This window comes from Amblyomma maculatum, chromosome 3 (assembly GCF_055883805.1).
Source record: "Amblyomma maculatum isolate TAMU_Amacu chromosome 3, ASM5588380v1, whole genome shotgun sequence".
NCBI classification, from domain to species: domain Eukaryota; kingdom Metazoa; phylum Arthropoda; class Arachnida; order Ixodida; family Ixodidae; genus Amblyomma; species Amblyomma maculatum.
Genome location: NC_139346.1, coordinates 181,000,272 through 181,013,615, shown reverse-complemented (window position 1 = coordinate 181,013,615; position 13,344 = coordinate 181,000,272).

Here is a 13,344-nt window from a genome sequence, read left to right as displayed (position 1 = left end):
ATGTCTTAGCTACATCCTGGTTAACGCCATGGAGGAGTACACCATGCCGTGACGTGAGCATATCCCCATTAGACAACGCAATAAACTTTTCTCTGCACGTCTTTTGCGGTTATTTCACTTGAAAATGTCACCAGGAAGCCCATAATTTCATTGTCTTGTCTGCTGTGCGTATACGGCTAAGACTAAATGAGGTGCCCCATTAAACTAAGGCTTATTTCTTACGACTGCCCGTCCGATTAAACATGATGGAGCACTCTACGGTTTCGCAATCTTCCCTCAGCATGCGCCCGGCGCGTGTGGTGGTCTGTTTAATCACAGTTCCCACGCCAGAAATGACTCAGTCATTCTCGTCACAGAGAGTTGCTTCCAGTTACCGTTCCCAGAGATAATGGATTCCCACTCGGGTGATTCGTTGCATTGCGCCATCCCCGAAGCGAGCGCCGCCTGCCTGGAACAAATTGTTCGGAACTGAGGTCGAGGCTAAGCTCGTGCGCAGTGCCATTCGAGCTGTGCGCGAAAGGGAGAAAAATGAGGCGCTCAATGGCCGGCGCTACAACCAGCGTAGTAACCACGTAAAATAAATGAGATCATCCTACAAAAGCTTTACAGGTATTCCGAAAACACTTTCAGTTTGTGGCCAATCTGTGTAGGATACATAAATGCCACATACATTTTCTTTACGTCTTCTTGAAAGAGAAATGCGATCACTATCTCCAAAGATGATGATAAGCAGCTGAATATTACGCGTTTGAATTGTGGTGCTGGCGGAGACTCTTGAGAGTTCCTTGAACTGCCAGAAGATCAAATCAGTCGATATTGTCGACCATAAACCCTGACTGCTCATTGGAGGGTCAAATTCTAAAGTTAAAGCTCAGCTACTTTGGTCCTCTGATGAGAAGAGAGGAGTCGCTGGAGAAAGAGTTGATGTTGGGAAAGATTGAGGATCACCGGAGAAGGGGCAGGCAGCGAACGCGATGGTTAGATGGCATCCTGGAGGCGCTGCAGATGAAGTTATATGATGTTAGGAAGATAGTGAGAGACCGTAAAGCGTGGCGTTATATGGTCCATAGGGTCACGAAGAGTCGGACACGACTGAACGACTGAACTGAACTGATTACCTCAGTCGGACGTCTTGAATGCCCACTAGACATTCAAAGGACCCAGGGGAGAGGATATCTGGTTTTCTGTACCGAAACGTCCAATACGCACATGAACGGTTGTTTTCTTCAAGATATGGTGGATGTCTTATGAATATCCGTGGTTCCTCAAATACAACGTTTGGGCTATAGTATAGGATCCAATGGACACGTTGGCAGTGAAGCAATTTCGTGCTACAAAGGTTTTACTGCATTGCGGGAGCGTGCAGTATACACTTTTTGTCACCCGAAACTGCCCCGAACGAGCTTTCGTGATGTCCGCCAGAGCAAGCACCATAGATAACGAGACAGTATACTATAGGATGATGAGGCCCGTTTCGTCCGCACGCCAGTTCGATCGGAAGGACCAGGCGTGCAGAGCATGTCGAGGCAACAATGCGGTGAGGTGTCTAAACCGCGACAGTGTTTCATTCGTGCCTAGGCTGGCTGCTCTGAGCATAATAATGTCCCGTTGTCGCTTTGTGCATGCGTTTAGGCCCGTTTAATTCCATTTCTTTATACTAAAAGAAAAGGCTGTGGGGAAAGCGAAGGCTGTGTAAAGCAGGACCAATTACCTACCGGCAAATTTTAGACAAATTTTGGGAAAGAGTTTTTGAACGCAATATTTCTTCACCTTTTGTAAACTGTACCATAACAATCAATGCATCCGCACTCCTTTCCTCGCCAGACATGTAGCTTTTGACTGCCTGCCACTGGTTTCATGTGAGCGCCACCCGCCGCGTCATAGACTAACATCTCTGAGCTGGTCCCAACCGAGGAGAGTGCACTGAAACGGTACCCACATGGCCTGGTTTCCCCGAACTTCCCGGCGCAGCGCCCTTCAACGAGCACAGTTAGCCCTTGTGGTTCATTTACCAGGAATTCCACGTCTATACCTAATATGTCTCCGACTGTCTCATACGATATTTTTGGCCAAGATGCACCACCAAAACAGGCTCTTCGAAGCCCTTATCTTGCCAGGACACGTCCTATGCTCTACGACGACCTGAGGTCATTGCCTTCTGCGGCATTAAACCTACACGGTCATTGTCTTCCACGGGGAGCGCAGTTCAAGCTTCCCCATCCTCCTGTTCTCATGTAGCACTTCTGGCCGCCGCAAGTATGTCTCCAAAGGAGAGGTACCAGGCACCTGCCACACTGATTACAATCGGTGACCTGTACTGGCCTCCATCCCGAACACAGAAACATTCCAACCACAAACCTGTCTCCCCATTCGAGGGCGTTTGCAGTGCCAACTCCGAAGACTATAAGTTACGCAGAAAGAACAGACACACTGTAATACTACCAAGGCAGACTCTCTTCAGGTCGGCCACCATTGCTGAGGTTTCTTCATGATACCGAACCATGATGGAGATGACAATAAATATTTAAAATAACGCGTACGTCCACCGTTCAACGCGCAGTGCGCACACCCAATGAGCTTGCGCAGGTTAATTAATGTGACCACGGCGGTCTCGGCACAACAGATGGTGCGCACTTGTGTAGCGGAGATTCTCTTACTGTATTACTACGCCAAGTAGTCCGAGCATGTATGACCTTAGTTACGGCTCCGGTCTCAGTCCGAACTTGGCGTCGAATTAATAGTTTTCGAGCATCCAAACACGCAGAACTGTGTTCCTTTGCGCAACTACAAGATAAACGTCGGCGTAAATTCATGACTAATTAGCAGTCCACGCGACGCATCCGGTCAAAACACTGCATAATTGCGAAAGCATGCCGAAACCGGCGGGGACATGCGGCAGACGTGGCCTGTCTTATGCTTCGCGATATTGTCGACAGGCAAAACAGGCTGCGGCATCAGTATTACGTGTTATACTCAAGCTCCGATGGCTGGTGTTATACGACATAGCGTATGCAACTCGTTCGGTCCAGAAGCCGCCGCCGTACTCCAGTTTCGGCTCGGGTTTTGTCGGAACGTGGCAGGAAATTTCTTGGTAGTTGTCGGCAGGGGGGCCTGCAATTGAGGCGGAATCCCTTATAGGAGCGATTCAGGTCACTATCGCGATTATTGACATGTACAGCGCCTTTCCTTTCCTATAACTGTGCATCGCGTCTACTCTTAAGACGGAGCTTGAGCGCCCCACCCCCCAGCCCCTTTTATAATCCTGATCTAACCAAAACGCTAATGATTCTACAATGGTATACCCAGGGCAATATCAGCGAAATTTTCGGAGGGACTATGTTCTGCAGCGGAGTGAGCTCATGCGCTCTCGCACATGCGCTCTGGCTCTGTAGCTTTTGCCAGATATAGCCGAAGAAAGATGCGCGGTTTGGGCATGCTCGATGCCTTCGCTTCCCGTTGAGGCAGAGGACATGCGCAAAGGCAGCGCGTAGCAGCAGTGAGTGGTAGCGCTGGGTGAGCAAGGTACGCGCTATGCTAATTTGCTAAATAATCATGACCGCGCATACCGCTACCCGTCGATAGAGCATCCGCAGATTGCTCAGGGTCATTTTTAACGCGATAGCATTAAGGCCCTTTTCATCGAAAATCCGGCTTCGGTGGTCGTTCGCCGGCAGCGGCGTCGCGAGCGGCAAAAAAATTACGAGGGACTTTAGTAACTAAAGTAGTGAAAGGCGAAAGCCTGAGTCCCGCATTCTGCTAGGCAACTGCTCTAATTAGTAATTAATTAGTCACTAATTAAGCAATTATTCGATTAGTTAGTCATTAAGTAGGTAATTTATCTATTACTCAATTGATTAGTCATTAGGTACTTAATGCTTACTTACTTAATTTATTTTACTTAATTTAGTTACTTACTTAATTTATTTATTACCCAGTCATTAATTAGTAATTTATCATTGATTGGCATATGGCCATATAAGGCACGCATTCGCACATACAGTGGTGGTGCTCTGTGATTGGTCAAGACCTCTATGACGTCATCCCACCTCGGCTAATCAGAGCCGCCACAAAAGCGAGATACATTTTGTCCATGACAGCATGAGCCATTAAAGGCTTTAGCCTTAAAATTATGGTGCTGGCAGGCGGTAGCTGGCAGTTAACTGGACGTAAAGTTGCCTGACGCTACGTTTGGCAGTAGCTGTCAACTCGGGCCTCTCCTTTAATACGGGAGGGTGATATCGGAATCAGCTTGTCAGGACTGTTGCATTCACGTTACCACTAGTACTAGACCACGCAAGCACGTTCATGCGGCTCGGTTAAAACGGGGCTTTATATGTGGCCTGGTAGCCGGCAACGCTATACTAGAGCCCTCTAACGTCCGTGTTATATTTGGCATTCAATTATCGTTTACGAACCACAAAGCATACTTACACTGCACGCAGCTTCCTTTTAGGGTTTCTGTAGGGTTTCTGTAGCGCTCATCTACGCGTCGCGAGTGAACGTCGGTCCAGGACGCAAGTACGCACACCTCTCCCTCGTTCTCTCTTCCCGCTGTAGCACCGTAGCTGTAGTGTGCACTCGCTCGATATTTCGACGCTGGAGCGAAGCCACACGAGTACGCCTGTGATCGCTTCGGCGATAATAAAAGCGCGTGCGCGGGCGGCGGCGGAGGGAGCGCTGTGCGCGCACCGCACGCTTCAAGAAGCGATTTCGTGTTCGCCTTTGCGGAAACGCTTAGGCAGCACACGGCGGCCCTCCTTCGCCAACGACGGCAAAGCGCGCTGACTCAGGCCGCTGCAGAGACGCACGCGTCATTTCCGGAGAGGCAGAATTCGCTGTATGCGGAGCGGTGAATTCGTCGAAGGAACGGCGCGATCGGAATGAGCAATTCGAAACACGTTGTTGGATGAAGGCAGAGAGTACGTGAGTGGGGGATGCTGCTAATCGCCCTGAGCGCAACACGTTCGCGAACGGGTCCGTATTGATTTCCGATGGCTACGAAGGAAACAATGGAGGGAGAGAGAACGTTGGAGTAAGTGAGGCGCACGCTGGCAGAACGGGCGATTCGAAGAAAATTACAGCGCATCTGCGCGCCTGTTGAGTTCCAATGTTTCCAGACTCGTTGAAGGTTATAGGTCGTTGAAGACACGTACCTCCGAAAAAAACGTCCAGTGTAGTATGATTTGGTATGGTATGAGGGATTTAGTGTCTCAAAAGCGCATGTGGTCTATGACTGCCGCAGTAGTGAAGAACAGCACACGAGATTTTTTTTTTTTTGTATTGATTTTGTCTTCATCTAAACGTATGCGGTCATGTAAAGGCAGAACATTTCGAAATACGCTTACCTGTCTATTCGTAGTAACACTCGTTTCAGGGAAGGCCACCTCCATTTTTAAACGTGCGCTGTTTGAGACATCTTTGGCATATAATATAGCAATGTTGAAAGACGCCAGAAAAACGGTCAGCCATGTTAAGTACTAAGCTGGTTAACTGGGTTCTGAAATGTAACTTTTTTTTTATCCATAGTGCAGATAGACACCCGACTGCGATTAGAATGGGGTAGCTGGCCATATTAGGAAAACTGTATCTGATTCTATAATTTTGAAAACCTTTTGGCGCCGTTGTAAATTTTTGGCAATTTCTCACACGATTCAAAAATCGCGCGCCGGCTGTGCGAGCGCCACTCCTTCCATCCTTTGGCGTCTCTCCGCGGCGCGTGGGTCATGTGACAAATCCTCCAAACTCGCGTTGCCTCCAAACTCGTGCTGCCACGGCTCGGTCACTAAAGGGGTGTTACTGTTAGTGTTCTTCCTCCCACTCAGTTATCTTTATTTATTTACTTATTTTACGGAGAGGCCCGCATACTCACCGCTCTCTTCGCCGCTTCAGCTTCAGCTTGCTGGAAATGCTTATCTCCATTGCTTATCTCTATTCGAAGATATGCTTATATCTTTTTGAGCATACACGGCATACAGAGTATTGCAAATAAACAAAGTCTTAAAGGAAAGAAAAGGCACCAGCTAAATATTGCTAGGTATTGACGCTGACATAGTTCGAGATGCAAACGTCCCGGAACACAGCTATATTCGGTAAACCTGCAACCTGATTGGTTGAATTGTGTGACTATGCGTGGACGATTTGTTCGGGGAACTGTTGGATACGCTTCTCCGTATTTCAGCTACATTCTGGCTGAACGCGCGTCATTCGTAGAGCAAAGAATGTGCTGCACCATTTATACGTCGCGAGCTCTATAGTACGGGCGGAATGCAATCTGACGCATTTCCTGCAACGCGTATTTCCATAATACCCGAATTGGGCAACGTGCTCTATTGTCTCTCTTTACGAGCGGCTGGAATCGAAATGTGGATGTTGTGAATGCATCTGGAAGGTCGGGGAAATCGGATTGCTTCGAGCTACTGTGCTTTTTGGCTTCCGATTGAGAAAGGAGTGAGACAAGGCTGCATACTGTCGCCCTGCCTATTTAACCTATAGGCTGAGTGCTGAGTGCATCATGAGGAAGGCCGGTCTGGATGAGTCTTCAGCTGGAGTGAAGATTGCTGGAAAATGTATCAACAACCTTAGATCTGCGGATGATACCACTTTAATGGCAGAAGATGAAGTGGAACACAAGAGACTTCTGATGCGCGTACAAGAAGAGAGTGAGAAGTCTGGGCTTAAACTGAACGTTAAAAAGAAAAAGATCATGGCGTCTTGCCCTGTTAAGTCCTGGAGCATCAAGGGACAAGAAGTGGACGCTGTGACAGATTTTCTCTTCTTGGGCTCCAAGATTACCCCGGAAGGAGACTGCAGCCATGAAATTGGGAGACGCCTGCTTCTGGGAAAGAAAGCCATGGCTAGCCTTGACCGCCTAGTAAAGAGCAGAGACATTAGTCTGCCACCCAAGATCCGTATAACTCGTGCTGTGATGTATGGTTGCGAGAGTTGGACTGTGAAGAAGGCTGACCGCCGAAGAATTGACGCGTTTGAATTGTGGTGCTGGCGGAGAATCTTGAGAGTTCCTTGGACGGCCAGAAGATCAAATCAGTCGATATTGTCGACCATAAACCCTGAGGGTCAAATTTTAAAGTTAAATCTCAGCTACTTTGGTCATCTGATGAGAAGAAAGGAGACGCTGGAGAAAGATTTGATGTTGGGAAGGTTGAGGGTACCGGAGAAGGAGTAGGCATAGAACGCGATGGTTAGATGGCATCCTTGAGGCGCTGCAGATGAAATTGTGTGATGTTTGGAAGATAGTGAGAGACCGGAAAGCATGGCGTGATATGGTCCATAGGGCCACGATGAGTCGGACACGACTGAACGACTGAACTGAACTGAACTGACTGTGCTTTCCACCAACGCTCCCAGGAAGAAGAGACAGCCTTCACAGCATAAGGGGCGTATGGCTTAAAAAAAAAAAAAAAACTTAAAAAAAAAAGGAAATCTATTGACGGTGGTTTGACGACTATAGAGCCCATTTCTCGGTGCCTACAAGATTAATTTCGTTTCACAGGATTACAGGAAACAACCTGAGTAGAGCTCTCATGCCACTTAGAGCTCAGCTACAATCCATTGTCAAAATATGCAGTGACTGAAGGAAAATGAGTGCAGTCCAGAATCAGCATACCGGTCCATCGGAACCGGCTCCTCGGAGCTGTCTAATCGCTTTCATCTTTGAAGGACGCTAGTAAATGCAGTACGTATGTTGTTGTTTTTTTTTTGTTTTTTGTTTTTTAGAAAACGGTAACTATAGTGGCTTCTAGTAACCCAGCTTTTTATTCCTGCTTCCCTTATAGTTCGTTCTAATAAAGCGCCTGCAACCTGCACCCATCGTCGAAACAAAATAGCGTCAACTGATGAAACCCGAAGAGTAGTCCCCATAGGTCTGCGCAGGAGCACACCAGATGCAATGACTTTGTTATCTCCTCCCTGCTCCTTCCTCGGGGTTATTATCCTCCCGCTTCGAACCTTTACGGGCACTTCCTGGACCCATCGGAGAAAAGTAAAGACGCAATCTCCGAACGCTGCGACTTCCAACAGGCATTCGTCCGCTTTCCTCCTATTGTTATAAATGCCGAGATAAAAACAAAAAAAAAAAGGCGATGCCGACTCTTATTGCCACCTATCTAATGTGCGTAAGGGGAAGCGGGGGGAGAGGCTGAAGCCACCGCATTTTCTACTTGTTGGCAGTGGAGCAGAATCAGTGTACAGTGCAGCGCTGCAGAAACCGATCTATGCAAAAAGTAACGGACCAGTGCCGACTCAATAGAGCTCGCCAGCTTTTTCTTCTTTCTTTTTGCACGAAGCGAGCTTACTTCTCACTGTCGTCTTAATCAATTCTCGAAGTCATCAGACGACGGCAGCGAGGAAAAACAGAATGCTGCCACGACTTACAGGCCCAACAAGCCTTAGTCGGACGCGCCCGAGCGGCGGCAACCGCCACTGGGGTCCCCAACTAGGGATCTCCACCTAGTGCTTGTAAGGACTGGTCCCTTAAGGGCCGATCCAAACGTACCTCCTGGCCCTTGTGTAAATAAATGTTCTTACCACCACCACCACCACCCCGTACACTTCAGAATATTTTCAGGTTAATCTCAGGGGTAAGGAAAATTAGGGGAACATAAGCCCGGAAACGAATTGCGCTGATAAAGGTTTTGTTGTTCGTTTATTCGCGGGCAGCTGCTATGTAATTCCTTAACCTCGTATAGCATCGGCTTTTGAAAATTTAAGCTGCAATCCGTATTTTCTGCAATACATACCAAAGTGCGTTCGAGCATCATTGAAGTTACTGTGCGGTGCATGGTTTAAGATATTCCAAGCCACAACTATTTGCTTCTCTAGCACTTGCTAGGGTTTGGGATGGCTGTCTTCTTTAGTACGCGCGCTCGACATTCACATCTCTATATGCAAATTCAGCTGAAAACCGTTGCCTACGAATCCGCCGACGGTGCTATAGATTCGTTGGAGATGAACAAGAAATTAATGCAGCGAAGCAATGTTTTGGCCCTTTGAAATTCGCTGAAAACATCTATACGAAGTGGGCATATCCATTTCACCATGTTCCTTATAAATTTTTATTCATTTTCTCCTCATTCAATCAAATACTTTTCCAGATCGATATACTTCCAATACAAGGCAAACCTGCCCATTTACTATTGTCCGGAGTTCAGTTGAGCCACCCACACAAGCTCGCTGCAGTGAACTTCTAACGGCACGAAGACTGCAGTGTCCGGTCCCCACGCGGTTTTTACAGCCCAATGGTAAAGGTGGCTTTCGGCTGCCTTGGTGAAGATAAGGATGCGAGGTGCCGAGTAAGGACTGCGGCCAGGTGGTCGTTATCGGGACTTCTTCCACCGCCGCCGGCGCAGCCCGTGCCTTCCAGCGTGTAAGAGACTGCTCAACGTGTTCCCCCCTTCCCCGCCCTCCCCATTTCTCGCCATGAACGAAGGAAACCTGGCGGCCAGAGGTGATCTTGTGTTATGACCGAGCGCGCGGCACTGGGCCTGCTTTGGCGCGGTATCGATCCCGGCGCTGCTCGTTACCTGGTGCTTCCTCGCGCGAACGACGCGCAATTCGAGGAAGAAAGGAGTCCGGAGGAGGAGAGCGTAATTCCACAGGGGAAGAAGACGAGGAGCCTCGATTGCCACAGGAGGGACAACGCCGCCAGGGCGGCACGCTTGGTACACTGGCCGTATGTATTATGCGGCTCCTTTCGAGACTTTCTGCTGCGACCAGTCTGCCGTTTGTAAAGTGAATAAACAGGGTGTTCAGTGTGCTGTTGGCCTTGGCTGCGTACGGTGAGGCTTACGATACGAATGTTTTCATTCACTCGAAACCAACAATTATAATGGCGGTAGCAAGGTAGAGCTTAATTAAACGATAGCAAACAAATTTAGCTGCAAAAATTCTCAGTGCGGCAGAACTGAAAAAAAAAATGGCGATAATGAAAGGGGGGGGGGGGGGGGGGCAGATTTTCTGAAGAACGGGGCCTTTAACGCTATAGCGTTAAAAGTAGTTAATGACGAACCACTCGCCCGGATTCTCTTTTTTGTGTGTGTCTATTTTAGCAGCTTTGATTATGCTCGAACATACACCATCCGCTCCCTGCGGGAGCTGCCGTGGCGCAACATGTAAGCTCCCTAATATGATGATGATGATGATGTTGGCTTGTCCCTTTGTATCGGGTGGACACCAGGCCGGTGTCCCAGCCGGGAAAAAAAAGTAAATAAAACAATTGTCGAAAAACACAGCAATTAAGAAGTTTCCAAGCAGCAATACACCAAGGAATGCCACGCCATCTATTGGCAGCTGTAAGATTTAAAAATTATATACCCCGGAAATGAGTCGTTGGAAGTAAGATGTGTACAACCCAGTACGTCGGTTTTTTTTTTTTTCTTTTTTCTTTTAGAATGGACGGTAAAGGGTGCTCCGAATTTGGACTAAAATTTTTTTATAATACATGTAAACATAAAGCTAGCCAGGAACTACCGAATAATAAGTGAGGCGATAAGTTAGAGGTATAAAATAAAACATGGAAATCACAAGTTTCATTTCAGTTACGTGTCAATGCGGCGTCACCTTCACTCCAAGAGGACCACGCAACAAATGTTAGAGAAGGCACTAACTACTCAAGTATCCTCGCAACAGAAACGTTTAGTTTAGTTCAATCAACCGCGGTGAAAAGCACAACTTGCGACATCGCCAGAAGCTACTTCGCTGCAAAACATTTCTTCGCCTGCGTCCGTTCTTTCACCACATACATATTTTTTTATCATTGTCATCGTATCTTTGTTCGCACCAAAATAACCATGCACTTGCTATGTCTTCGTCCAGTCTTTTCAGTCCAGTACTCCTTGGATAGTGATATACTTCCTTGGCTTTCCTAATACTTGAGTGAATCGCCGCTGCTGTAGAAGTACTTTACTAGTTAGAAGCGGCATTATAGATAGTTCTAATAGATTCTGCATCCGCGTCAAATGCAATTGCAGAACGTGAGCCAAAGTTCAACGACGAGCAGTTGCCTACTGACGCGAAGCTGCTGTGGTGCCGCGTCAAGGAGTGAAGGATCCGGAGAACTAATAGTTAAGCCAAACGAAAGGAGGAATTACGGGATAGGTAGAACATTATAAGGACGTTTCAAATTGAGATAATTCGATCCACACAGCGTCCAGTTCATGTCTTTCTTGCGCACATAGCCTTCATAACCTTGCCTTACCCACAGACACAGCGAAAATGATTAACCTATTCTAAATAATGCTAGCACTACTTTCAAGCCTACCAGCTTCATTACAACGAGACGTCCTACAGCTGCGTAGCCATGCGTTAACTTTCCACAGCAAGATCACTGTCGTTAGTACTCAACACAGGGAAGAGATGATTGCGGCGTGCCGCGCTTGGAGTCGCTAGATCATTCCGATGTCATTGCACTGGCCGCTTGGTTCCGCCTCCTTTCTCGTTAATAAGTTTGGCGCGTCACATCATTAACAGCCGTCGCACCCCATTTCGGCGCTTGGCACGGATGACCCTAGAATGGAAGGCATTGACATCACCGGAACTGCCCTCTGAGGCCAGCGAACACATCAGGCGTAGCCTGGCGTTTGGCCCAATTAGAATGGCATTGTTACAGAACGTGTCCCCCTTTTCAAAGAGGTATCTCCGACCAGAAAGTTCCCGGCCGTGTCACCTGCCAACCACCACCTGCCAGAGACATACTCGTCATTTTACACGGCTCCAAGGTTTCAAACGGTTGACACCGACGCCTCTGTACGATATTTTGCGACATAGTCGCGAGTAGAGATTAGCACCAGTGGCGTGTTTCCGGAGATCAGCGAATATGCCGATAAAAAAAAAAAAAAAAAAAAAAACTGTCACGCGTGTTCGTAAATGAATAGAGCCGCGCCAGCTGTGCGATGACGTCATTGTGGTAATGCTTTTACTGGCAACTGTATATAGTGATGCTCAGAAATTAAAAAAAAAGCATCTCATTACTCTTTTCGGCCCGTATTTCTGCTTATTCGACAATAAAAAATATATTTATTAAAGCACACAATTAAGCCTAGAGCTCTGGCGCTTCGAATGAGAACTTGCAGAGTATATTGAGGTGCAACGCATGTATAGAGAATTACCATTTTGAGGTATTGTGCAAAAACAAGCTATCCATTAAAGAAGACGTAAGGCGTATGCAGTGCTCCTGCATTATGAATTCGGAGGTGGTGGTGATAAAAACGTTAATTCTTACGCATTCTTATGAGAGAGAGAGAGAGAGAGAGAGTGTGTGTGTGTGTGTGTGTGTGTGTGTGTGTGTGTGTGTGTGTGTGTGTGTGTGTGTGTGTGTGTGTGTGTGTGTGTGTGTGTGTGTGTGTGTGTGTGTGTGTGTGTGTGTGTGTGTGTGTGTGTGTGTGTGTGTGTGTGTGTGTGTGTGTGTGTGTGTGTGTGTGTGTGTATGTGTGTGTGTGTGTGTGTGTGTGTGTGTGTGTGTGTGTGTGTGTGTGTGTGTGTGTGTGTGTGTGTGTGTGTGTGTGTGCGTGCGTGCGTGCGTGCGCGCGCGCGCGTGTGTACTGAATTAGTTTCTCGGTCTTTGTAATGTGTTGACTGAAGTTAGCGATCACGATTCATTTTAAAGCAGCGCGAAAACACAAGACTAAAAGGAACAGGAGACGACACAGGCGCTTTCTAAGAACTGAATTTTTATTTATATTTAATTTTTAATTTTATTTAAATAAAAATTCAGTTGTTAGAAAGCGCCTGTGTCGTCTCCTGTTCCTTTTAGTCTTGTGTTTTCGCGCTGCTTTAAAATGAATCCAATCCAACTCGCCCAGTTTTCTATACTGGCGATCACGATGACTGGTGGGGTTTTTCAGGTTTCCTCTGCCATTTTAGCGAAAGTTTCATACAAATTGCTTAGATGCTCACTTAAGATTAGTAAATATTATTACACAGGCTTCTTGTAACACTTAACAATTTCTATACAGGAAGGGCAATAAATACAGTGCATTCATTACCATGCCATTTCACCAATACAAGAAAGTAACGTTGTATAATGTTCCAATGCAGACTGCAACCGATACAAAAAAGGAGCACCGTACACGCGGTCGCCGAGGCAAAAGCTGGCCCGAACCAACGAATCTTCTACAAACTTCATTGCAACGAGACAGCGCTCAACAGCACATGCGCCAGTGTAACAGTCAGCGCTGCCGCATACCTTGCGTAATATTCAAAAGGTTGGTTGGTTGGTTGGTTGGTTTGTTGGGTTTAACGTCCCAAAGCGACTCAGGCTATGAGAGACGCCGTACTGGAGGACTCCGGAAATTTCGACCACCTGGGGTTCTTTAACATGCACTGACATCG